The sequence below is a fragment of the Macaca fascicularis genome, chromosome 20 (genome assembly GCF_037993035.2).
Source record: "Macaca fascicularis isolate 582-1 chromosome 20, T2T-MFA8v1.1".
Taxonomy (NCBI): Eukaryota; Metazoa; Chordata; class Mammalia; order Primates; family Cercopithecidae; genus Macaca; species Macaca fascicularis.
In genome coordinates this window covers 34,164,394-34,191,031 of record NC_088394.1, presented here as the reverse complement: position 1 = coordinate 34,191,031, position 26,638 = coordinate 34,164,394, and positions in this window count along the sequence as shown.

The following is a 26,638-nucleotide window of genomic DNA, read 5'->3' as shown; positions in this document are numbered from 1 at the left end:
CAGAACACAAATAAGTTTCTCAGAAAGCTTCTTTCTCTTTGTTATCGGAGGATATTTCCTTTGGCCCTGTAGTCTTCAAAGGGATCCGAAATATCTGTTCTCAGATTCCACAGAAATAAGGCTAGCAAAGAGATCCACGAAATACAGATGTAACTCTGTGAGTGGAAGTCACACATCACAGATCAGTTTCTCAGAAAGCTTCTTTCCAGATTTCATCTGAGGATATTTCCTTTTTCACCACAGCCCTCTATGGGCTTCCAAATATCACCTTGCCAATTCCACAAGAACTGTCTTAGCGAAAGGCTTCTTGATTGGAAAGCTGTAACTCTGTGAGATGATTTCATAGAACACAAAGAAGTTTCTCAGAAAGCTTTTTTCTCTTTGTCATCAGAGGATATTTCCTTTTGCCCTAGAGTCTTCAAAGGCATCCGAAATATCTGTTCTCAGATTCCACAGAAATAAGGCTAGCAAAGAGATCCATGAAATACAGATGTAACTCTGTGAGACGAATTAACAGAACACTAAGCAGTTTCTCAGAAAGCTTCTTTCCAGATTTCATCTGAGGATATTTCCTTTTTCACCATAGCCCTCTATGGGCTTCCAAATATCACTTTGCCAATTCCACAAGAACTCTCTTAACGAAAGGCTTCTTGAGGGGAAAGCTGTAACTCTGTGCGATGATTTCACAGAACACAAAGAAGTTTCTCAGAAAGCTTCTTTCTCTTTGTTATCGGAGGACATTTCCTTTGGCCCTTTAGTCTTCAAAGGGATCCGAAATATCTGTTCTCAGATTCCACAGAAATAAGGCTAGCAAAGAGATCCACGAAATACAGATGTAACTCTGTGAGTGGAAGTCACACATCACAGAGTAGTTTCTCAGAAAGCATCTTTCCAGATTTCATCTGAGGATATTTCCTTTTTCACCATAGCCCTCTATGGGCTTCCAAATATCACTTTGCCAATTCCACAAGAACTGTCTTAGCGAAAGGCTTCTTGAGGGGAAAACTGTAACTCTGTTAGATGATTTCACAGAACCTAAAGAAGTTTCTCTGAAAACTTCTTTCTCTTTGTTATCGGAGGATATTTCCTTTTGCCCTATAATCTTCAAAGGGATCCGAAATATCTGTACTCAGATTATACAGAAATAAGGCTAGCAAAGAGATCCACGGAATACAGATGTAACTCTGTGAGATGAATTAACAGAACACTAAGCGGTTTCTCAGAAAGCTTCTTTCCAGATTTCATCTGAAGATATTTCCTTTTTCACCATAGCCCTCTAAGGGCTTCCAAATATCACTTTTCCAATTCCACAAGAACTGTCTTAGCGAAAGGCTTCTTGAGGGGAAAGATGTAACTCTTAGCGATGATTTCACAGAACACAAAGAAGTTTCTCAGAAAGCTTCTTTCTCTTTGTTATCAGAGGATATTTCCTTTGGCCCTATAGTCTTCAAAGGGATCCGAAATATCTGTTCTCAGATTCAACAGAAATAAGGCTAGCAAAGGGATCCACGAAATACAGATGTAACTCTGTGAGGTGAATTAACAGAACACTAAGCAGTTTCTCAGAAAGATTCTTTCCAGATTTCATCTGAGGATATTTCCTTTTTCACCATAGCCTTCTATGGGCTTCCAAATATCACTTTGCCAATTCCACAAGAACTGTCTTAGCGAAAGGCTTCTTGAGTGGAAAGCTGTAACTCTGAGCGATGATTTCACAGAACACAAAGAAGTTTCTCAGAAAGCTTCTTTCTCTTTGTTATCGGAGGATATTTCCTTTGGCCCTGTAGTCTTCAAAGGGATCCGAAATATCTGTTCTCAGATTCCACAGAAATAAGGCTAGCAAAGAGATCCACGAAATACAGATGTAACTCTGTGAGTGGAAGTCACACATCACAGATCAGTTTCTCAGAAAGCTTCTTTCCAGATTTCATCTGAGGATATTTCCTTTTTCACCACAGCCCTCTATGGGCTTCCAAATATCACCTTGCCAATTCCACAAGAACTGTCTTAGCGAAAGGCTTCTTGAGTGGAAAGCTGTAACTCTGTGAGATGATTTCATAGAACACAAAGAAGTTTCTCAGAAAGCTTTTTTCTCTTTGTCATCAGAGGATATTTCCTTTTGCCCTAGAGTCTTCAAAGGCATCCGAAATATCTGTTCTCAGATTCCACAGAAATAAGGCTAGCAAAGAGATCCATGAAATACACATGTAACTCTGTGAGACGAATTAACAGAACACTAAGCAGTTTCTCAGAAAGCTTCTTTCCAGATTTCATCTGAGGATATTTCCTTTTTCACCATAGCCCTCTATGGGCTTCCAAATATCACTTTGCCAATTCCACAAGAACTCTCTTAACGAAAGGCTTCTTGAGGGGAAAGCTGTAACTCTGTGCGATGATTTCACAGAACACAAAGAAGTTTCTCAGAAAGCTTCTTTCTCTTTGTTATCGGAGGACATTTCCTTTGGCCCTTTAGTCTTCAAAGGGATCCGAAATATCTGTTCTCAGATTCCACAGAAATAAGGCTAGCAAAGAGATCCACGAAATACAGATGTAACTCTGTGAGTGGAAGTCACACATCACAGAGTAGTTTCTCAGAAAGCATCTTTCCAGATTTCATCTGAGGATATTTCCTTTTTCACCATAGCCCTCTATGGGCTTCCAAATATCACTTTGCCAATTCCACAAGAACTGTCTTAGCGAAAGGCTTCTTGAGGGGAAAACTGTAACTCTGTTAGATGATTTCACAGAACCTAAAGAAGTTTCTCTGAAAACTTCTTTCTCTTTGTTATCGGAGGATATTTCCTTTTGCCCTATAATCTTCAAAGGGATCCGAAATATCTGTACTCAGATTATACAGAAATAAGGCTAGCAAAGAGATCCATGAAATACACATGTAACTCTGTGAGACGAATTAACAGAACACTAAGCAGTTTCTCAGAAAGCTTCTTTCCAGATTTCATCTGAGGATATTTCCTTTTTCACCATAGCCCTCTATGAGCTTCCAAATATCACTTTGCCAATTCCACAAGAACTCTCTTAACGAAAGGCTTCTTGAGGGGAAAGCTGTAACTCTGAGCGATGATTTAACAGAACACAAAGAAGTTTCTCAGAAAGCCTCTTTCTCTTTGTTATCGGAGATTATTTCCTTTGGCCCTATAGTCTTCAAAGGGATCCGAAATATCTGTTCTCAGATTCCACAGAAATAAGGCTAGCATAGAGATCCACGAAATACAGATGTAACTCTGTGAGTGGAAGTCACACATCACATATCAGTTTCTCAGAAAACTTCTTTCCAGATTTCATGTGAGGATATTTCCTTTTACCCACAGCCCTCTATGGGCTTCCAAATATCACTTTGCAAATTCCACAAGAACTGTCTTAGCGAAAGGCTTCTTGAGTGGAAAGCTGTAACTCTGTGAGATGATTTCACAGAACACAAAGAAGTTTCTCAGAAAGCTTTTTTCTCTTTGTTATGAGAGGATATTTCCTTTTGCCCTATAGTCTTCAAAGGGATCCGAAATATCTGTTCTCAGATTCAAGAGAAATAAGGGTAGCAAAGAGATCCATGAAATACAGATGTAACTCTGTGAGATGAATTAACAGAACACTAAGCAGTTTCTCAGAAAGCTTCTTTCCAGATTTCATCTAAGGATATTTACTTTTTCACCATAGCCCTCTATGGGCTTCCAAATATCACTTTGCCAATTCCACAAGAAGTGTTTAGGGAAAGGCTTCTTGAAGGGAAAGCTGAATCTCTGTGAGATGATTTCACAGAACACAAAGAAGTTTCTCAGAAAGCTTCTTTCTCTTTGTTATCGGAGGATATTTCCTTTGGCCCTGGAGTCTTCAAAGGGATCCGAAATATCTGTTCTCAGATTCCACAGAAATAAGGCTAGCAAAGAGATGCACGAAATACAGATGTAGCTCGGTGAGATGAATTAACAGAAAACTAAGCAGTTTCTCCGAAAGCTTCTTCCAGGTTTCATCTGAGGATATTTCCTTTTTCACCATAGCCCTCTATGGGTTTCCAAATATCACGTTGCCAATTCCACAAGAACTGTCTTAGCGAAAGGCTTCTCGAGGGGAAAGCTGTAACTCTGTGCGATGATTTCACAGAACACAAAGAAGTTTCTCAGAATGCTTCTTTCTCTTTGTTATCGGAGGACATTTCCTTTGGCCCTGTAGTCTTCAAAGGGATCCGAAATATCTGTTCTCAGATTCCACAGAAATAAGGCTAGCAAAGAGATCCACGAAATACAGATGTAACTCTGTGAGTGGAAGTCACACATCACAGATCAGTTTCTCAGAAAGCTTCTTTCCAGATTTCATCTGAGGATATTTCCTTTTTCACCACAGCCCTCTATGGGCTTCCAAATATCACCTTGCCAATTCCACAAGAACTGTCTTAGCGAAAGGCTTCTTGAGGGGAAAGCTGTAACTCTGTGAGATGATTTCATAGAACACAAAGAAGTTTCTCAGAAAGTTTTTTTCTCTTTGTCATCAGAGGATATTTCCTTTTGCCCTAGAGTCTACAAAGGCATCCGAAATATCTGTTCTCAGATTCCTCAGAAATAAGGCTAGCAAAGAGATCCATGAAATACAGATGTAACTCTGTGAGACGAATTAACAGAACACTAAGCAGTTTCTCAGAAAGCTTCTTTCCAGATTTCATCTGAGGATATTTCCTTTTTCACCATAGCCCTCTATGGGCTTCCAAATATCACTTTGCCAATTCCACAAGAACTCTCTTAACGAAAGGCTTCTTGAGGGGAAAGGTGTAACTCTGTGCGATGATTTCACAGAACACAAAGAAGTTTCTCAGAAAGCTTCTTTCTCTTTGTTATCGGAGGACATTTCCTTTGGCCCTGTAGTCTTCAAAGGGATCGGAAATATCTGTTCTCAGATTCAACAGAAATAAGGCTAGCAAAGAGATCCACGAAATACAGATGTAACTCTGTGAGTGGAAGTCACACATCACAGAGTAGTTTCTCAGAAAGCATCTTTCCAGATTTCATCTGAGGATATTTCCTATTTCACCATAGCCCTCTATGGGCTTCCAAATATCACTTTGCCAATTCCACAAGAACTGTCTTAGCGAAAGGCTTCTTGAGGGGAAACCTGTAACTCTGTGAGATGATTTCACAGAACCTAAAGAAGTTTCTCAGAAAACTTCTTTCTCTTTGTTATCGGAGGATATTTCCTTTTGCCCTATAATCTTCAAAGGGATCCGAAATATCTGTACTCAGATTATACAGAAATAAGGCTAGCAAAGAGATCCACGGAATACAGATGTAACTCTGTGAGATGAATTAACAGAACACTAAGAAGTTTCTCAGAAAGCTTCTTTCCAGATTTCATCTGAGGATATTTCCTTTTTCACCATAGCCCTCTATGGGCTTCCAAATATCACTTTGCCAATTCGACAAGAACTGTCTTAGCGAAAGGCTTCTTGAGGGGAAAGCTGTAACTCTGAGCGATGATTTAACAGAACACAAAGAAGTTTCTCAGAAAGCTTCTTTCTCTTTGTTATCGGAGATTATTTCCTTTGGCCCTATAGTCTTCAAAGGGATCCGAAATATCTGTTCTCAGATTCCACAGAAATAAGGCTAGCATAGAGATCCACGAAATACAGATGTAACTCTGTGAGTGGAAGTCACACATCACAGATCAGTTTCTCAGAAAGCTTCTTTCCAGATTTCATGTGAGGATATTTCCTTTTACCCACAGCCCTCTATGGGCTTCCAAATATCACTTTGCAAATTCCACAAGAACTGTCTTAGCGAAAGGCTTCTTGAGTGGAAAGCTGTAACTCTGTGAGATGATTTCACAGAACACAAAGAAGTTTCTCAGAAAGCTTTTTTCTCTTTGTTATGAGAGGATATTTCCTTTTGCCCTATAGTCTTCAAAGGGATCCGAAATATCTGTTCTCAGATTCAAGAGAAATAAGGGTAGCCAAGAGATCCACGAAATACAGATGTAACTCTGTGAGATGAATTAACAGAACACTAAGCAGTTTCTCAGAAAGCTTCTTTCCAGATTTCATCTAAGGATATTTACTTTTTCACCATAGCCCTCTATGGGCTTCCAAATATCTCTTTGCCAATTCCACAAGAAGTGTTTAGGGAAAGGCTTCTTGAAGGGAAAGCTGAATCTCTGTGAGATGATTTCACAGAACACAAAGAAGTTTCTCAGAAAGCTTCTTTCTCTTTGTTATCGGAGGATATTTCCTTTGGCCCTGGAGTCTTCAAAGGGATCCGAAATATCTGTTCTCAGATTCCACAGAAATAAGGCTAGCAAAGAGATCCACGAAATACAGATGTAGCTCGGTGAGATGAATTAACAGAAAACTAAGCAGTTTCTCCGAAAGCTTCTTCCAGGTTTCATCTGAGGATATTTCCTTTTTCACCATAGCCCTCTATGGGTTTCCAAATATCACGTTGCCAATTCCACAAGAACTGTCTTAGCGAAAGGCTTCTCGAGGGGAAAGCTGTAACTCTGTGCGATGATTTCACAGAACACAAAGAAGTTTCTCAGAATGCTTCTTTCTCTTTGTTATCGGAGGATATTTCCTTTGGCCCTATAGTCTTCAAAGGGATCCGAAATATCTCTCTCAGATTCCACAGAAGTAATGCTAGAAAAGAGATCCACGAAATACAGATGTAACTATGTGAGTGGAAGTCACACATCACAGATCAGTTTCTCAGAAAGCTTCTTTCCAGATTTCCTCAGAGGATATTTCCATTTTGACCACCGCCCTCTTTGGGCTTACAAATATCACTTTGCCAATTCCACAAGAACTGTCTTAGCGAAAGGCTTCTTGAGGGGAAAGCTGTAACTCTGTGAGATGATTTCACAGAACACAAAGAAGTTTCTCAGAAAGGTATTTCTCTTTGTTATCGGAGGATATTTCCTTTGGCGCTATAGTCTTCAAAGGGATCCGAAATATCTGTTGTCAGATTCCACAAAAATAAGGCTAGCAAAGAGTTCCACGAAATACAGATGTAACTCTGTGAGTGGAAGTCACACACCACAGATCAGTTTCTCAGAAAACTTCTTTCCAGATTTCATCTGAGGATATTTCCTTTTTCACCACAGCCCTCTATGGGCTTCCAAATATCACTTTGCCAATTCCACAAGAACTGTCTTAGTGAAAGGCTTCTTGAGTGGAAAGCTGTAACCCTGTGAGATGATTTCACAGAACACAAAGAAGTTTCTCAGAAAGCTTTTTTCTCTTTGTCATCAGAGGATATTTCCTTTTGCCCTAGAGTCTTCAAAGGCATCCGAAATATCTGTTCTCAGATTCCACAGAAATAAGGCTAGCAAAGAGATCCACGAAATACAGATGTAACTCTGTGAGATGAATTAACAGAACACTAAGCAGTTTCTCAGAAAGCTTCTTTCCAGATTTCATCTGAGGATATTTCCTTTTTCACCATAGCCCTCTATGGGCTTCCAAATATCACTTTGCCAATTCCACAAGAACTGTCTTAGCGAAAGACTTCTTGAGGGGAAAGCTGTAACTCTGTGAGATGATTTCACAGAACCTAAAGAAGTTTCTCAGAAAACTTCTTTCTGTTTGTTATCGGATGATATTTCCTTTTGCCCTATAATCTTCAAAGGGATCCGAAATATATGTTCTCAGATTCCACAGAAATAAGGCTAGCAAAGAGATCCACGAAATACAGATGTAACTCTGTGAGATGAATTAACAGAACACTAAGAAGTTTCTCAGAAAGCTTCTTTCCAGATTTCATCTGAGGATATTTCCTTTTTCACCATAGCCCTCTATGGGCTTCCAAATATCACTTTGCCAATTCCACGAGAACTGTCTTAGCGAAAGGCTTCTTGAGGGGAAAGCTGTAACTCTGAGCGATGATTTCACAGAATACAAAGAAGTTTCTCTGAAATCTTCTTTCTCTTTGTTATCGGAGGATATTTCCTTTGGCCCTATAATCTTCAAAGGGATCCGAAATATCTGTTCTCAGATTCCACAGAAATAAGGCTAGCAAAGAGATCCACGAAATACAGATGTAACTCTGTGAGTGGAAGTCACACATCACAGATCAGTTTCTCAGAAAGCTTCTTTCCAGATTTCATCTGAGGATATTTCCTTTTTCACCACAGCCCTCTATGGGCTTCCATATCACTTTGCCAATTCCACAAGAACTGTCTTAGCGAAAGGCTTCTTGAGGGGAAAGCTGTAACTCTGTGAGATGATTTCACAGAACACAAGGAAGTTTCTCAGAAAGCTTTTTTCTCTTTGTCATCAGATGATATTTCCTTTTGCCCTATAGTCTTCAAAGGCATCCGAAATATCTGTTCTCAGATTCCACAGAAATAAGGCTAGCAAAGAGATCCACGAAATACAGATTTAACTCTGTGAGATGAATTAACAGAACACTAAGCAGTTTCTCAGAAAGATTCTTTCCAGATTTCATCTGAGGATATTTCCTTTTTCACCATAGCCCTCTATGGGCTTCCAAATATCACTTTGCCAATTCCACAAGAACTGTCTTAGCGAAAGGCTTCTTGAAGGGAAAGCTGTAAATCTGTGAGATGATTTCACAGAACACAAAGAAGTTTCTCAGAAAGCTTCTTTCTCTTTGTTATCGGAGGATATTTCCTTTGGCCCTATAGTCTTCAAAGGGATCCGAAATATCTGTTCTCAGATTCCAAAGAAATAAGGCTAGCAAAGAGAACCACGAAATACAGATGTAACTCTGTGAGTGGAAGTCACACATCACAGATCAGTTTCTCAGAAAGCTTCTTTCCAGATTTCATCTGAGGATATTTCCTTTTTCACCACAGCCCTCCATGGGCTTCCAAATATCACTTTGCCAATTCCACAAGGACTGTCTTAGCGAAAGGCTTCTTGAGTGGAAAGCTGTAACTCTGTGAGATGATTTCACAGAACACAAAGAAGTTTCTCAGAAAGCTTTTTTCTCTTTGTCATCAGAGGATATTTCCTTTTGCCCTATAGTCTTCAAAGGGATCCGAAATATCTGTTCTCAGATTCCACAGAAATAAGGCTAGCAAAGAGATCCACGAAATACAGATGTAACTCTGTGAGATGAATTAACAGAACACTAAGTAGTTTCTCAGAAAGCTTCTTTCCAGATTTCATCTGAGGATATTTCCTTTTTCACCACAGCCCTCTATGGGCTTCCAATTATCACTTTGCCAATTCCACAAGAACTGTATTAGCGAGAGGCTTCTTCAGGGGAAAGCTGTAACTCTGTGAGATGATTTCACAGAACACAAAGCAGTTTCTCAGAAACTTTCCTTCCTTTTGTTATCGGAGGATATTTCCTTTGGCCCTTTGGTCATCAAGGAGATCCGTAATATCTGTTCTCAGATTACACAGAAAGAAGGCTAGCAAAGAGTTCCACGAAATACAGATGTAACTCTGTGAGATGAATTAACAGAACACTAAGCAGTTTCTCAGAAAGCTTCTTTCCAGATTTCATCTGAGGATATTTCCTTTTTCACCACAGCCGTCTATGGGCTTCCAAATATCACTTTGCCAATTCCACAAGAACTGTCTTAGCGAAAGGCTTCTTCAGGGGAAAGCTGTAACTCTGTGAGAAGATTTCACAGAACAGAAAGATGTTTCACAGAACGCTTCTTTCTCTTTGTTATCGGAGGATATTTCCTTTGGCCCTGTAGTCTTCAAAGCGTTCTGAAATATCTGTTCTCAGATTCCACAGAAATAAGGCTAGCATAGAGATCCACGAAATACAGATGTAACTCTGTGAGATGAATTAACAGAACACTAAGCAGTTTCTCAGAAAGTTTCTTTCCAGATTGCATCTAAGGATATTTCCTTTTTCACCACAGCCCTCTATGGGCTTCCAAATATCACTTTGCCAATTCCAAAAGTACTGTCTTAGCGAAAGGCTTCTTGAGGGGAAAGCTGTAACTCTGTGAGATGATTTCACAGAACACAAACAAGTTTCTCAGAAAGCTTCTTTCTCTTTGTTATCGGAGGATATTTCCTTTGGCCCCATAGTCTTCACAGGGATCCGAAATATCTGTTCTCAGATTCCACAGGAATAAGGCTAGCAAAGAGATCCACGAAATACGTATGTAACTCTGTGAGATGAATTAACAGAACACTAAGCATTTTCTCAGAAAGATTCTTTCCAGATTTCATCTGAGGATATTTCCTTTTTCACCATAGCCCTCTATGGGCTTCCAAATATCACTTTCCAATTCCACAAGAACTGTCTTAGCGAACGGCTTCTTGAGGGGAAAGCTGTAATTCTGTGCGATGATTTCCCAGAACACAAAGAAGTTTCTCAGAAAGTTTATTTCTCTTTCTTATCGCAGGATATTTCCTTTGGCCTATAGTCTTCAAAGGGATCCGAAATATCTGTTCTCAGATTCCACAGAAATAAGGCTAGCAAAGAGATCCACGAAATACAGATGTAACTCTGTGAGATGAATTAACAGAACACTAAGCAGTTTCTCAATAAGCTTCTTTCCAGATTTCATCTGAGGATATTTCCTTTTTCAACATAGCCCTCTAAGGGCTTCCAAATATCACTTTGCCAATTCCAAAAGAACTGTCTTAGCGAAAGGCTTCTTGAGGGTAAAGCTATAACTCTGGGAGATGATTTCACAGAACACAAAAAAGTTTCTCAAAAAGCTTCTTTCTCTTTGTTATCGGAGGATATTTCATTTGGCCCTATAGTCTTCAAAGGGATCCGAAATATCTGTTCTCAGATTCCACAGAAATAAGGCTAGCAAAGATATCCACGAAATACAGATGTAACTCTGTGAGATGAATTAACAGAACACTAAGCAGTTTCTCAGAAAGCTTCTTTCCAGATTTCATCTGAGGATATTTCCTTTTTCACGATAACCCTCTACGGGCTTCCAAATATATCTTTGCCAATTCCACAAGAATTGTCTTAGCGAAAGGCTTCTTGAGGGGAAAGCTGTAACTCTGTGAGATGATTTCACAGAACACAAAGAAGTTTCTCAGAAAGCTTCTTTCTCTTTGTTATCGGAGGATATTTCCTTTGGCCCTGTAGTCTTCAATGGGATCCGAAATATCTGTTCTCAGATTCCACAGAAATAAGGCTAGCAAAGAGATCCACGAAATACAGATGTAACTCTGTGAGATGAATTAAGAGAACACTAAGCAGTTTCTCAGAAAGCTTCTTTCCAGATTTCATCTGAGGATATTTCCTTTTTCACCATAGCCCTCTATGGGCTTCCAAATATCACTTTGCAAATTCCACAAGAACTGTCTTAGCGAAAGGCTTCTTGAGGGGAAAGCTGTAAGTCTGTGAGATGATTTCACAGAACACAAAGAAGTTTCTCAGAGAGCTTCTTTCTCTTTGTTATCGGAGGATATTTCCTTTGGCCCTAGAGTCTTCAAAGGGATACGAAATATCTGTTCTCAGATTCCACAGAAATAAGGCTAGCAAAGAGATCCACGAAATACAGATGTAACTCTGTGAGATGAATTAACAGAACACTAAGCAGTTTCTCAGAAAGCTTCTTTCCAGATTTCATCTGAGGATATTTCCTTTTTCAACATAGCCCTCTATGGGCTTCCAAATATCACTTTGCCAATTCCACAAGAACTGTCTTAGCGAAAGGCTTCTTGAGGGGAAAGCTGTAAATCTGTGAGATGATTTCACAGAACACAGAGAAATTTCTCAGAAAGCTTCTTTCTCTTTGTTGTCGGAGGATATTTCCTTTTGCCCAGTAGTCTTCAAAGGGATCCGAAATATCTGTTCTAAGATTTCTCAAAAATAAGGCTAGCAAAGAGATCCGCGAAAAACAGATGTAACTCTGTGAGATGAATTAACAAAACACTAAGCAGTATCTCAGAAAGCTTCTTTCGAGATTTCATCTGAGGATATTTCCTTTTTCACCATAGCCCTCTTTGGGCTTCCAAATATCACTTTGCCAATTCCACAAGAACTGTCTTAGCGAAAGGCTTCTTGAGGGGAAAGCTGTAACTCTGTGAGATGATTTCACAGAACAGAAAGATGTTTCACAGAACGCTTCTTTCTCTTTGTTATCGGAGGATATTTCCTTTGGCCCTGGAGTCTTCAAAGCGTTCTGAAATATCTGTTCTCAGATTCCACAGAAATAAGGCTAGCATAGAGATCCACGAAATGCATATGTAACTCTGTGAGATGAATTAACAGAACACTAAGCAGTTTCTCAGAAAGCTTCTTTCCAGATTGCATCTAAGGATATTTCCTTTTTCACCACAGCCCTCTATGGGCTTCCAAATATCACTTTGCCAATTCCAAAAGTACTGTCTTAGCGAAAGGCTTCTTGAGGGGAAAGCTGTAACTCTGTGAGATGATTTCACAGAACACAAACAAGTTTCTCAGAAAGCTTCTTTCTCTTTGTTATCGGAGGATATTTCCTTTGGCCCCATAGTCTTCACAGGGATCCGAAATATCTGTTCTCAGATTCCACAGGAATAAGGCTAGCAAAGAGATCCACGAAATACGTATGTAACTCTGTGAGATGAATTAACAGAACACTAAGCATTTTCTCAGAAAGATTCTTTCCAGATTTCATCTGAGGATATTTCCTTTTTCACCATAGCCCTCTATGGGCTTCCAAATATCACTTTCCAATTCCACAAGAACTGTCTTAGCGAACGGCTTCTTGAGGGGAAAGCTGTAACTCTGGCGGTGATTTCCCAGAACACAAAGAAGTTTCTCAGAAAGCTTCTTTCTCTTTATTATCGGAGGATATTTCGTTTGGCCATATAGTCTTCAAACGGATCCGAAATATCTGTTCTCAGATTCCACAGAAATACGGCTAGCAAAGAGATCCACGAAATACAGATGTAACTCTGTGAGATGAATTAACAGAACACTAAGCAGTTTCTCAGAAAGCTTCTTTCCAGATTTCATCTGAGGATACTTCCTTTTTCAACATAGCCCTCTATGGGCTTCCAAATATCACTTTGCCAATTCCACAAGAACTGTCTTAGCGAAAGGCTTCTTGAGGGGAAAGCTGTAACTCTGTGAGATGATTTCACAGAACACAAAGAAGTTTCTCAGAAAGCTTCTTTCTCTTTGTCATTTGAGGATATTTCCTTTGGCCCTATAGTCTTCACAGGGATCCGAAATATCTGTTCTCAGATTCCACAGAAATAAGGCGAGCAAAGAGATCCTCGATATACAGATTTGCTCTGTGAGATGAATTAACAGAACACTAAGCAGGTTCTCAGAAAGCTTCCTTCCAGATTTCATCTGAGGATATTTCCTTTTTCACCATAGCCCTCTATGGGCTTCCAAATATCACATTGCCAATTCCCAAAGAATTATCTTAGCGAAAGGCTTCTTGAGGGGAAAGCTGTAACTCTGTGAGATGATTTCACAGAACACAAAGAAGTTTCTCAGAAAGCTTCTTTCTCTTTGTTATCGGAGGATATTTCCTTTGGCCCTATAGTCTTCAAAGGGATCCGAAATATCTGTTCTCAGATTCCACAGAAATTAGGCTAGCAAAGAGATCCACGAAATGCAGATGTAACTCTGTGAGATGAATTAAGAGAACACTAAGCAGTTTCTCAGAAAGCTTCTTTACAGATATCATCTGAGGATATTTCCTTTTTCACCATAGCCCTCTATGGGCTTCCTAATATCACTTTGCCAATTCCACAAGAACTGTCTTAGCGAAAGGCTTCTTGAGGGGAAAGCTGTAACTCTGTGAGATGATTTCACAGAACACAAAGAAGTTTCTCAGAAAGCTTCTTTCTCTTTGTTATTTGAGGATATTTCGTTTGGCCCTATAGTCTTCAAAGGGATCCGAAATATCTGTTCTCAGATTCCACAGAAATAAGGCTAGCAAAGAGATCCTCGATATACAGATTTGCTCTGTGAGATGAATTAACAGAACACTAAGCAGGTTCTCAGAAAGCTTCTTTCCAGATTTCATCTGAGGATATTTCCTTTTTCACCATAGCCCTCTAAGGGCTTCCAAATATCACATTGCCAATTCCCAAAGAATTATCTTAGCGAAAGGCTTCTTGAGGTGAAAGCTGTAACTCTGTGAGATGATTTCACAGAACACAAAGAAGTTTCTCAGAAAGCTTCTTTCTCTTTGTTATCGGAGGATATTTCCTTTGGCCCTATAGTCTTCAAAGGGATCCGAAATATCTGTTCTCAGATTCCACAGAAATAAGGCTAGCAAAGAGATCCACGAAAAACAGATGTAACTCTGTGAGTGGAAGTCCACATCACAGAGCAGTTTCTCAGAAAGCTTATGTCCAGATTTCATCTGAGGATACTTCCTTTTTCAACATAGTCCTCTATGGGCTTCCAAATATCCCTTTGCCAATTCCACAAGAACTGTCTTAGCGAAAGGCTTCTAGAGGGGAAAGCTGTAACTCTGTGAGATGATTTCACAGAACACAAAGAAGTTTCTCGGAAAGCTTCTTTCTCTTTGTTATTTGAGGATATTTCCTTTGGCCCTATAGTCTTCAAAGCGATCCGAAATATCTGTTCTCAGATTCCACAGAAATAAGGCTAGCAAAGAGATCCTCGATATACAGATGTAGCTCTGTGAGATGAATTAACAGAACACTAAGCAGGTTCTCAGAAAGCTTCTTTCCAGATTTCATCTGAGGATAATTCCTTTTTCACCATAGCCCTCTATGGGCTTCCAAATATCACTTTGCCAATTACCAAAGAATTATCTTAGCGAAAGGCTTCTTGAGGTGAAAGCTGTAACTCTGTGAGATGATTTCACAGAACACAAAGAAGTTTCTCAGAAAGCTTCTTTCTCTTTGTTATCGGAGGATATTTCCATTGGCCCTATAGTCTACAAAGGGATCCGAAATATCTGTTCTCAGATTCCACAGAAATAAGGCTAGCAAAGAGATCCACGAAACACAGATGTAACTCTGTGAGTGGAAGTCACACATCACAGAGCAGTTTCTCAGAAAGCTTCTTTCCAGATTTCATCTGAGGATTATTCTTTTCTCACCATAGCCCTCTATGGGCTTCCAAATATCACTTTGCCAATTCCACAAGAACTGCCTTAGCCAAAGGCTTCTTGAGGGGAAAGCTGTAACTCTGTGAGATGAGTTTACAGAACACAAAGAAGTTAATCAGAAAGCTTCTTTCTCTTTGTTATCGGAGGATATTTCCTAAGGCCCTATAGTCTTCATAGGGATTCGAAATATCTGTTCTCAGATTCCACAAAAATAAGGCTAGCAAAGAGATCCACGAAATACAGATGTAACTCTGTGAGATGAATTAACAGAACACTAAGCAGTTTCTCAGAAAGCTTCTTTCCAGATTTCATCTGATGATATTTCCTTTTTCACCATAGCCCTCTATGGGCTTCCAAATATCACTTTGCCAATTCCACAAGAAATGTCTTAGCGAATGGCTTCTTGAGCGGAAGCTTTAACTCTGTGAGATGATTTCACAGAACATAAGGAAGTTTCTCAGAAAGTTTCTTTCTCTTTGTTATCGGAAGATATTTCTTTGGCCCTGTAGTATTCAAAGGGATCCGAAATATCTGTTTTCAGATTCCACACAAAAATAAGCATAGCGAACAGATCCACGAAATACAGATGTAACTCTGTGAGATGAATTAACAGAACACTAAGGAGTTTCTCAGAAAGCGTCTTTCCAAATTTCATCTGAGGATATTTCCTTTTTCACCAGAGCCCTCTAAGGGCTTCCAAATATCACTTTGCCAATTCCACAAGAACTGTCTTAGCGAAAGGCTTGTTGAGGGGAAAGCTGTAACTCTGTGCGATGATTTCACAGAACACAAAGAAGTTTCTCAGAGAGCTTCTTTCTCTTTGTTATCGGAGGATATTTCCTTTGGCCATAGAGTCTTGAAAGGGATCGGAAATATCTGTTCTCAGATTCCACAGAAATAAGGCTAGCAAAGAGATCCACGAAATACAGATGTAACTCTGTGAGATGAATTAACAGAACACTAAGCAGTTTCTCAGAAAGCTTCTTTCCAGATTTCATCTGAGGATATTTCCTTTTTCAACATAGCCCTCTATGGGCTTCCAAATATCACTTTGCCAATTCCACAAGAACTGTCTTAGCGAAAGGCTTCTTGAGAGGAAAGCTGTAACTCTGTGAGATGATTTCACAGAACACAAAGAAGTTTCTCAGAAAGCTTCTTTCTCTTTGTTATCGGAGGATATTTCCTTTCGCCCAATAGTCTTCAAAGAGATCCGAAATATCTGTTCTCAGATTCCACAGAAATAATGCTAGCAAAGAGATACACGAAATACAGATGTAACTCTGTGAGATGAATTAACAGAACACTAAGAAGTTTCTCAGAAAGCTTCTTTCCAGATTTCATCTGAGGATATTTCCTTTTTCACCATAGTCCTCTATGGGCTTCCAAATATCACTTTGCCAATTCCACAAGAACTGGCTTAGCAAAAGGCTTCTTCAGGGGAAAGCTGTAATTCTGTGAGATGATTTCACAGAACACAAAGAAGTTTCTCAGAAAGCTTATTTCTCTTTGTTATCGGAGGATATTTCCTTTGGCCCGATAGTCTTCAAAGAGATCCGAAATATCTGTTCTCAGATTCCACAGAAATAAGTCTAGCAAAGAGATCCACGAAATACAGATGTAACTCTGTGAGATGAATTAACAGAACACTAAGCAGTTTCTCAGAAAGCTTCTTTCCAGATTTCATCTGAGGATATTTCCTTTTTCACCATAGCCCTCTAAGGGCTTCCAAATATCACTTTGCCAATTCCATAAGAACTGTCTTAGCGAGAGGCTTCTTGAGGGGAAAGCTATAACTCTGTGAGATGATTTCACAGAACACAAAGAAGTTTCTCAGAAAGCTTCTTTCTCTTTGTTATCGGAGGATATTTCCTTTGGCCCTATAGTCTTCAAAGGGATCCGAAATATCTGTTCTCAGATTCCACAGAAATAAGGCTAGCAAAGAGATCCACGAAAAACAGATGTAACTCTGTGAGTGGAAGTCCACATCACAGAGCAGTTTCTCAGAAAGCTTATTTCCAGATTTCATCTGAGGATACTTCCTTTTTCAACATAGCCCTCTATGGGCTTCCAAATATCCCTTTGCCAATTCCACAAGAACTGTCTTAGCGAAATGCTTCTAGAGGGGAAAGCTGTAACTCTGTGAGATGATTTCACAGAACACAAAGAAGTTTCTCAGAAAGCTTCTTTCTCTTTGTTATTTGAGGATATTTCCTTTGGCCCTATAGTCTTCAAAGCGATCCGAAATATCTGTTCTCAGATTCCACAGAAATAAGGCTAGCAAAGAGATCCTCGATATATAGATGTAGCTCTGTGAGATGAATTAACAGAACACTAAGCAGGTTCTCAGAAAGCTTCTTTCCAGATTTCATCTGAGGATAATTCCTTTTTCACCATAGCCCTCTATGGGCTTCCAAATATCACTTTGCCAATTACCAAAGAATTATGTTAGCGAAAGGCTTCTTGAGGTGAAAGCTGTAACTCTGTGAGATGATTTCACAGAACACAAAGAAGTTTCTCAGAAAGCTTCTTTCTCTTTGTTATCAGAGGATATTTCCATTGGCCCTAGAGTCTTCAAAGGGATCCGAAATATCTGTTCTCAGATTCCACAGAAATAAGGCTAGCAAAGAGATCCACGAAACACAGATGTAACTCTGTGAGTGGAAGTCACACATCACAGAGCAGTTTCTCAGAAAGCTTCTTTCCAGATTTCATCTGAGGATTATTCTTTTCTCACCATAGCCCTCTATGGGCTTCCAAATATCACTTTGCCAATTCCACAAGAACTGCCTTAGCCAAAGGCTTCTTGAGGGGAAAGCTGTAACTCTGTGAGATGAGTTTACAGAACACAAAGAAGTTAATCAGAAAGCTTCTTTCTCTTTGTTATCGGAGGATATTTCCTTAGGCCCTATAGTCTTCATAGGGATTCGAAATATCTGTTCTCAGATTCCACAAAAATAAGGCTAGCAAAGAGATCCACGAAATACAGATGTAACTCTGTGAGATGAATTAACAGAACACTAAGCAGTTTCTCAGAAAGCTTCTTTCCAGATTTCATCTGATGATATTTCCTTTTTCACCATAGCCCTCTACGGGCTTCCAAACATCACTTTGCCAATTCCACAAGAAATGTCTTAGCGAAAGGCTTCTTGAGCGGAAGCTTTAACTCTGTGAGATGATTTCACAGAACATAAGGAAGTTTCTCAGAAAGTTTCTTTCTCTTTGTTATCGGAAGATATTTCTTTGGCCCTGTAGTATTCAAAGGGATCCGAAATATCTGTTTTCAGATTCCACACAAAAATAAGCATAGCGAACAGATCCACGAAATACAGATGTAACTCTGTGAGATGAATTAACAGAACACTAAGCAGTTTCTCAGAAAGCGTCTTTCTCTTTGTTATCGGAGGATATTTCCTTAGGCCCTATAGTCTTCAATGGGATCCGAAATATCTGTTCTCAGATTCCACAGAAATAAGGCTAGCAAAGAGATCCACGAAATACAGATGGAACTCTGTGAGATGAATTAACGGAACACTAAGCAGTTTCTAACAAAGCTTCTTTCCAGATTTCATCTGAGGATATTTCCTTTTTCACCATAGCCCTCTATGGGTTTCCAAATATCACTTTGCCAATTACACAAGAACTGTCTTAGCGAAAGGCTTCTAGAGGGGAAAGCTGTAACTCTGTGAGATGATTTCACAGAACACAAAGAAGTTTCTCAGAAAGCTTCTTTCTCTTTGTTATTTGAGGATATTTCCTTTGGCCCTAGAGTCTTCAAAGCGATCCGAAATATCTGTTCTCAGATTCCACAGAAATAAGGCTAGCAAAGAGATCCTCGATATACAGATGTAGCTCTGTGAGATGAATTAACAGAACACTAAGCAGGTTCTCAGAAAGCTTCTTTCCAGATTTCATCTGAGGATATTTCCTTTTTCAGCATAGCCCTCTATGGGCTTCCAAATATCACTTTGCCAATTACCAAAGAATTATCTTAGCGAAAGGCTTCTTGAGGTGAAAGCTGTAACTCTGTGAGATGATTTCACAGAACACAAAGAAGTTTCTCAGAAAGCTTCTTTCTCTTTGTTATCGGAGGATATTTCCTTTGGCCCTATAGTCTTCAAAGGGATCCGAAATATCTGTTCTCAGATTCCACAGAAATAAGGCTAGCAAAGAGATCCACGAAACACAGATGTAACTCTGTGAGTGGAAGTCACACATCACAGAGCAGTTTCTCAGAAACCTTCTTTCCAGATTTCATCTGAGGATTATTCTTTTCTCACCATAGCCCTCTATGGGCTTCCAAATATCACTTTGCCAATTCCACAAGAACTGCCTTAGCCAAAGGCTTCTTGAGGGGAAAGCTGTAACTCTGTGAGATGATTTCAGAGAACACAAAGAAGTTAATCAGAAAGCTTCTTTCTCTTTGTTATCGGAGGATATTTCCTTAGGCGCTATAGTCTTCATAGGGATTCGAAATATCTGTTCTCAGATTCCACAAAAATAAGGCTAGCAAAGAGATCCACGAAATACAGATGTAACTCTGTGAGATGAATTAACAGAACACTAAGCAGTTTCTCAGAAAGCTTCTTTCCAGATTTCATCTGATGATATTTCCTTTTTTACCATAGCCCTCTATGGGCTTCCAAATATCACTTTGCCAATTCCACAAGAAATGTCTTAGCGAAAGGCTTCTTGAGCGGAAGCTTTAACTCTGTGAGATGATTTCACAGAACACAAGGAAGTTTCTCAGAAAGCTTCTTTCTCTTTGTTATCGGAAGATATTTCTTTGGCCTTGTAGTATTCAAAGGGATCCGAAATATCTGTTTTCAGATTCCACACAAAAATAAGCATAGCGAACAGATCCACGAAATACAGATGTAACTCTGTGAGATGAATTAACAGAACACTAAGCAGTTTCTCAGAAAGCGTCTTTCCAAATTTCATCTGAGGATATTTCCTTTTTCACCAGAGCCCTCTAAGGGCTTCCAAATATCACTTTGCCAATTCCACAAAAACTGTCTTAGCGAAAGCCTTGTTGAGGGGAAAGCTGTAACTCTGTGCGATGATTTCACAGAACACAAAGAAGTTTCTCAGAGAGCTTCTTTCTCTTTGTTATCGGAGGATATTTCCTTTGGCCCTAGAGTCTTCAAAGGGATCGGAAATATCTGTTCTCAGATTCCACAGAAATAAGGCTAGCAAAGAGATCCACGAAATACAGATGTAACTCTGTGAGATGAATTAACAGAACACTAAGCAGTTTCTCAGAAAGCTTCTTTCCAGATTTCATCTGAGGATATTTCCTTTTTCACCATAGCCCTCTATGGGCTTCCAAATATCACTTTGCCAATTCCACAAGAACTGTCTTAGCGAAAGGCTTCTTGAGAGGAAAGCTGTAACTCTGTGAGATGATTTCACAGAACACAAAGAAGTTTCTCAGAAAGCTTCTTTCTCTTTGTTATCGGAGGATATTTCCTTTCGCCCAATAGTCTTCAAAGGGATCCGAAATATCTGTTCTCAGATTCCACAGAAATAATGCAAGCAAAGAGATACACGAAATACAGATGCAACTCTGTGAGATGAATTAACAGAACACTAAGAAGTTTCTCAGAAAGCTTCTTTCCAGATTTCATCTGAGGATATTTCCTTTTTCACCATAGTCCTCTATGGGCTTCCAAATATCACTTTGCCAATTCCACAAGAACTGTCTTAGCAAAAGGCTGCTTGAGGGGAAAGCTGTAACTCTGTGAGATGATTTCACAGAACACAAAGAAGTTTCTCAGAAAGCTTATTTCTCTTTATTATCGGAGGATATTTCCTTTGGCCCTATAGTCTTCAAAGAGATCCGAAATATCTGTTCTCAGATTCCACAGAAATAAGTCTAGCAAAGAGATCCACGAAATACAGATGTAACTCTGTGAGATGAATTAACAGAACACTAAGCAGTTTCTCAGAAAGCTTCTTTCCAGATTTCATCTGAGGATATTTCCTTTTTCACCATAGCCCTCTAAGGGCTTCCAAATATCACTTTGCCAATTCCACAAGAACTGTCTTAGCGAGAGGCTTCTTGAGGGGAAAGCTATAACTCTGTGAGATGATTTCACAGAACACAAAGAAGTTTCTCAGAAAGCTTCTTTCTCTTTGTTATCGGAGGATATTTCCTTTGGCCCTATAGTCTTCAAAGGGATCCGAAATATCTGTTCTCAGATTCCACAGAAATAAGGCTAGCAAAGAGATCCACGAAATACAGATGTAACTCTGTGAGATGAATTAACAGAACACTAAGCAGTATCTCAGAAAGCTTCTTTCCAGATTTCATCTGAGGATATTTCCTTTTTCACCATAGCCCTCTTCGGGCTTCCAAATATAACTTTGCCAATTCCACAAGAACTGTCTTAGCGAAAGGCTTCTTGAGGGGAAAGCTGTAACTCTGTGAGATGATTTCAGAGAACACAAAGAAGTTTCTCAGAAAGTTTCTTTCTCTTTGGTATCGGAGGATATTTCCTTTGGCCCTATAGTCTTCAAAGGGATCCGAAATATCTGTTATCAGATTCCACAGAAATAAGGCTAGCAAAGAGATCCACGAAATACAGATGTAACTCTTTGAGATGAATGAACAGAACACTAAGAAGTTTCTCAGAAAGCTTCTTTCCATATTTCATCTGAGGATATTTCCTTTTTCACCATAGCCCTCTATGGGCTTCCAAATATCACTTTGCCAATTCCACAAGAACTGTCTTAGCGAAAGGCTTCTTGAGGGGAAAGCTGTATCTCTGGGAGATGATTTCACAGAACACAAAGAAGTTTCTCAGAAAGCTTCTTTCTCTTTGTTATCGGAGGATATTTCCTTTGGCCCTATAGTCTTCAAAGGGATCCGAAATATCTGTTCTCAGATTCCACAGAAATAAGGCTAGCAAAGAGATCCACGAAATACAGATGTAAGTCGGTGAGATGAATGAACAGAACACTAAGAAGTTTCTCAGAAAGCTTCTTTCCATATTTCATCTGAGGATATTTCCTTTTTCACCATAGCCCTCTATGGGCTTCCAAATATCATTTTGCCAATTCCACAAGAACTGTCTTAGCGAAAGGCTTCTTGAGGGGAAAGCTGTACCTCTGTGAGATGATTTCACAGAACACAAAGAAGTTTCACAGAAAGCTTCTTTCTCTTTGTTATCGGAGGATATTTCCTTTGGCCCTGTAGTCTTCAAAGCGTTCTGAAATATCTGTTCTCAGATTCCACAGAAATAAGGCTAGCATAGAGATCTACGAAATACAGATGTAACTCTGTGAGATGAATTAACAGAACAGTAAGCAGTTTCTCAGAAAGCTTCTTTCCAGATTGCATCTGAGGATATTTCCTTTTTCACCATAGCCCTCTATGGGTTTCCAAATATCACTTTGCCAATTACACAAGAACTGTCTTAGCGAAAGGCTTCTAGAGGGGAAAGCTGTAACTCTGTGAGATGATTTCACAGAACACAAAGAAGTTTCTCAGAAAGCTTCTTTCTCTTTGTTATTTGAGGATATTTCCTTTGGCCCTAGAGTCTTCAAAGCGATCCGAAATATCTGTTCTCAGATTCCACAGAAATAAGGCTAGCAAAGAGATCCTCGATATACAGATGTAGCTCTGTGAGATGAATTAACAGAACACTAAGCAGGTTCTCAGAAACTTCTTTCCAGATTTCATCTGAGGATATTTCCTTTTTCAGCATAGCCCTCTATGGGCTTCCAAATATCACTTTGCCAATTACCAAAGAATTATCTTAGAGAAAGGCTTCTTGAGGTGAAAGCTGTAACTCTGTGAGATGATTTCACAGAACACAAAGAAGTTTCTCAGAAAGCTTCTTTCTCTTTGTTATCGGAGGATATTTCCTTTGGCCCTATAGTCTTCAAAGGGATCCGAAATATCTGTTCTCAGATTCCACAGAAATAAGGCTAGCAAAGAGATCCACGAAACACAGATGTAACTCTGTGAGTGGAAGTCACACATCACAGAGCAGTTTCTCAGAAACCTTCTTTCCAGATTTCATCTGAGGATTATTCTTTTCTCACCATAGCCCTCTATGGGCTTCCAAATATCACTTTGCCAATTCCACAAGAACTGCCTTAGCCAAAGGCTTCTTGAGGGGAAAGCTGTAACTCTGTGAGATGATTTCAGAGAACACAAAGAAGTTAATCAGAAAGCTTCTTTCTCTTTGTTATCGGAGGATATTTCCTTAGGCGCTATAGTCTTCATAGGGATTCGAAATATCTGTTCTCAGATTCCACAAAAATAAGGCTAGCAAAGAGATCCACGAAATACAGATGTAACTCTGTGAGATGAATTAACAGAACACTAAGCAGTTTCTCAGAAAGCTTCTTTCCAGATTTCATCTGATGATATTTCCTTTTTTACCATAGCCCTCTATGGGCTTCCAAATATCACTTTGCCAATTCCACAAGAAATGTCTTAGCGAAAGGCTTCTTGAGCGGAAGCTTTAACTCTGTGAGATGATTTCACAGAACACAAGGAAGTTTCTCAGAAAGCTTCTTTCTCTTTGTTATCGGAAGATATTTCTTTGGCCTTGTAGTATTCAAAGGGATCCGAAATATCTGTTTTCAGATTCCACACAAAAATAAGCATAGCGAACAGATCCACGAAATACAGATGTAACTCTGTGAGATGAATTAACAGAACACTAAGCAGTTTCTCAGAAAGCGTCTTTCCAAATTTCATCTGAGGATATTTCCTTTTTCACCAGAGCCCTCTAAGGGCTTCCAAATATCACTTTGCCAATTCCACAAAAACTGTCTTAGCGAAAGGCTTGTTGAGGGGAAAGCTGTAACTCTGTGCGATGATTTCACAGAACACAAAGAAGTTTCTCAGAGAGCTTCTTTCTCTTTGTTATCGGAGGATATTTCCTTTGGCCCTAGAGTCTTCAAAGGGATCGGAAATATCTGTTCTCAGATTCCACAGAAATAAGGCTAGCAAAGAGATCCACGAAATACAGATGTAACTCTGTGAGATGAATTAACAGAACACTAAGCAGTTTCTCAGAAAGCTTCTTTCCAGATTTCATCTGAGGATATTTTCTTTTTCACCATAGCCCTCTATGGGCTTCCAAATATCACTTTGCCAATTCCACAAGAACTGTCTTAGCGAAAGGCTTCTTGAGAGGAAAGCTGTAACTCTGTGAGATGATTTCACAGAACACAAAGAAGTTTCTCAGAAAGCTTCTTTCTCTTTGTTATCGGAGGATATTTCCTTTGGCCCTATAGTCTTCAAAGAGATCCGAAATATCTGTTCTCAGATTCCACAGAAATAAGTCTAGCAAAGAGATCCACGAAATACAGATGTAACTCTGTGAGATGAATTAACAGAACACTAAGCAGTTTCTCAGAAAGCTTCTTTCCAGATTTCATCTGAGGATATTTCCTTTTTCACCATAGCCCTCTAAGGGCTTCCAAATATCACTTTGCCAATTCCACAAGAACTGTCTTAGCGAGAGGCTTCTTGAGGGGAAAGCTATAACTCTGTAAGATGATTTCACAGAACACAAAGAAGTTTCTCAGAAAGCTTCTTTCTCTTTGTTATCGGAGGATATTTCCTTTGGCCCTATAGTCTTCAAAGGGATCCGAAATATCTGTTCTCAGATTCCACAGAAATAAGGCTAGCAAAGAGATCCACGAAATACAGATGTAACTCTGTGAGATGAATTAACAGAACACTAAGCAGTATCTCAGAAAGCTTCTTTCCAGATTTCATCTGAGGATATTTCCTTTTTCACCATAGCCCTCTTCGGGCTTCCAAATATAACTTTGCCAATTCCACAAGAACTGTCTTAGCGAAAGGCTTCTTGAGGGGAAAGCTGTAACTCTGTGAGATGATTTCAGAGAACACAAAGAAGTTTCTCAGAAAGTTTCTTTCTCTTTGGTATCGGAGGATATTTCCTTTGGCCCTATAGTCTTCAAAGGGATCCGAAATATCTGTTATCAGATTCCACAGAAATAAGGCTAGCAAAGAGATCCACGAAATACAGATGTAACTCTTTGAGATGAATGAACAGAACACTAAGAAGTTTCTCAGAAAGCTTCTTTCCATATTTCATCTGAGGATATTTCCTTTTTCACCATAGCCCTCTATGGGCTTCCAAATATCACTTTGCCAATTCCACAAGAACTGTCTTAGCGAAAGGCTTCTTGAGGGGAAAGCTGTATCTCTGGGAGATGATTTCACAGAACACAAAGAAGTTTCTCAGAAAGCTTCTTTCTCTTTGTTATCGGAGGATATTTCCTTTGGCCCTATAGTCTTCAAAGGGATCCGAAATATCTGTTCTCAGATTCCACAGAAATAAGGCTAGCAAAGAGATCCACGAAATACAGATGTAAGTCGGTGAGATGAATGAACAGAACACTAAGAAGTTTCTCAGAAAGCTTCTTTCCATATTTCATCTGAGGATATTTCCTTTTTCACCATAGCCCTCTAGGGGTTCCAAATATCATTTTGCCAATTCCACAAGAACTGTCTTAGCGAAAGGCTTCTTGAGGGGAAAGCTGTACCTCTGTGAGATGATTTCACAGAACACAAAGAAGTTTCACAGAAAGCTTCTTTCTCTTTGTTATCGGAGGATATTTCCTTTGGCCCTGTAGTCTTCAAAGCGTTCTGAAATATCTGTTCTCAGATTCCACAGAAATAAGGCTAGCATAGAGATCTACGAAATACAGATGTAACTCTGTGAGATGAATTAACAGAACAGTAAGCAGTTTCTCAGAAAGCTTCTTTCCAGATTGCATCTGAGGATATTTCCTTTTTCACCATAGCCCTCTATGGGCTTCCAAATATCGCTTTGCCAATTCCACAAGAACTGTCTTAGCGAAAGGCTTCTTGAGGGGAAAGCTGTAACTCTGTCAGATAATTTCACAGAACACAAACAAGTTTCTCAGAAAGCTTCTTTCTCTTTGTTAGTGGAGGATATTTCCTTTGGCCCTATAGTCTTCAATGGGATCCGAAATATCTGTTCTCAGATTCCACAGAAATAAGGCTAGCAAAGAGATCCACGAAATACAGATGTAACTCTGTGAGATGAATTAACAGAACACTAAGCAGTTTCTCAGAAAGCTTCTTTCCAGATTTCATCTGAGGATATTTCCTTTTTCACCATAGCCCTCTAAGGGTTTCCAAATATCTCTTTGCAAATTTCACAAGAACTGTCTTAGCGAAAGGCTTCTTTAGGAGAAAGCTGTAAGTCCGTGAGATGATTTCACAGAACACAAAGAAGTTTCTCAGAGAGCTCCTTTCTCTTTGTTATCGGAGGATATTTCCTTTGGCCCTAGAGTCTTCAAAGGGATCCGAAATATCTGTTCTCAGATTCCACAGAAATAAGACTAGCAAAGACATCCACGAAATACAGATGTAACTCTGTGAGATGAATTACCAGAACACTAAGCAGTTTCTTAGAAAGCTTCTTTCCAGATTTCATCGGAGGATATTTCCTTTTTCACCATAGCCCGCTATGGGCTTCCAAATATCACTTTGCCAATTCCACAAGAAGTGTCTTAGCGAAAGGCTTCTTCAGGGGAAAGCTGTAACTCTGTGAGATGATTTCACAGAACACAAAGAAGTTTCTCAGAAAGCTTAATTCTCTTTGTTATCGGAGGATATTTCCTTTGGCCCTATAGTCTT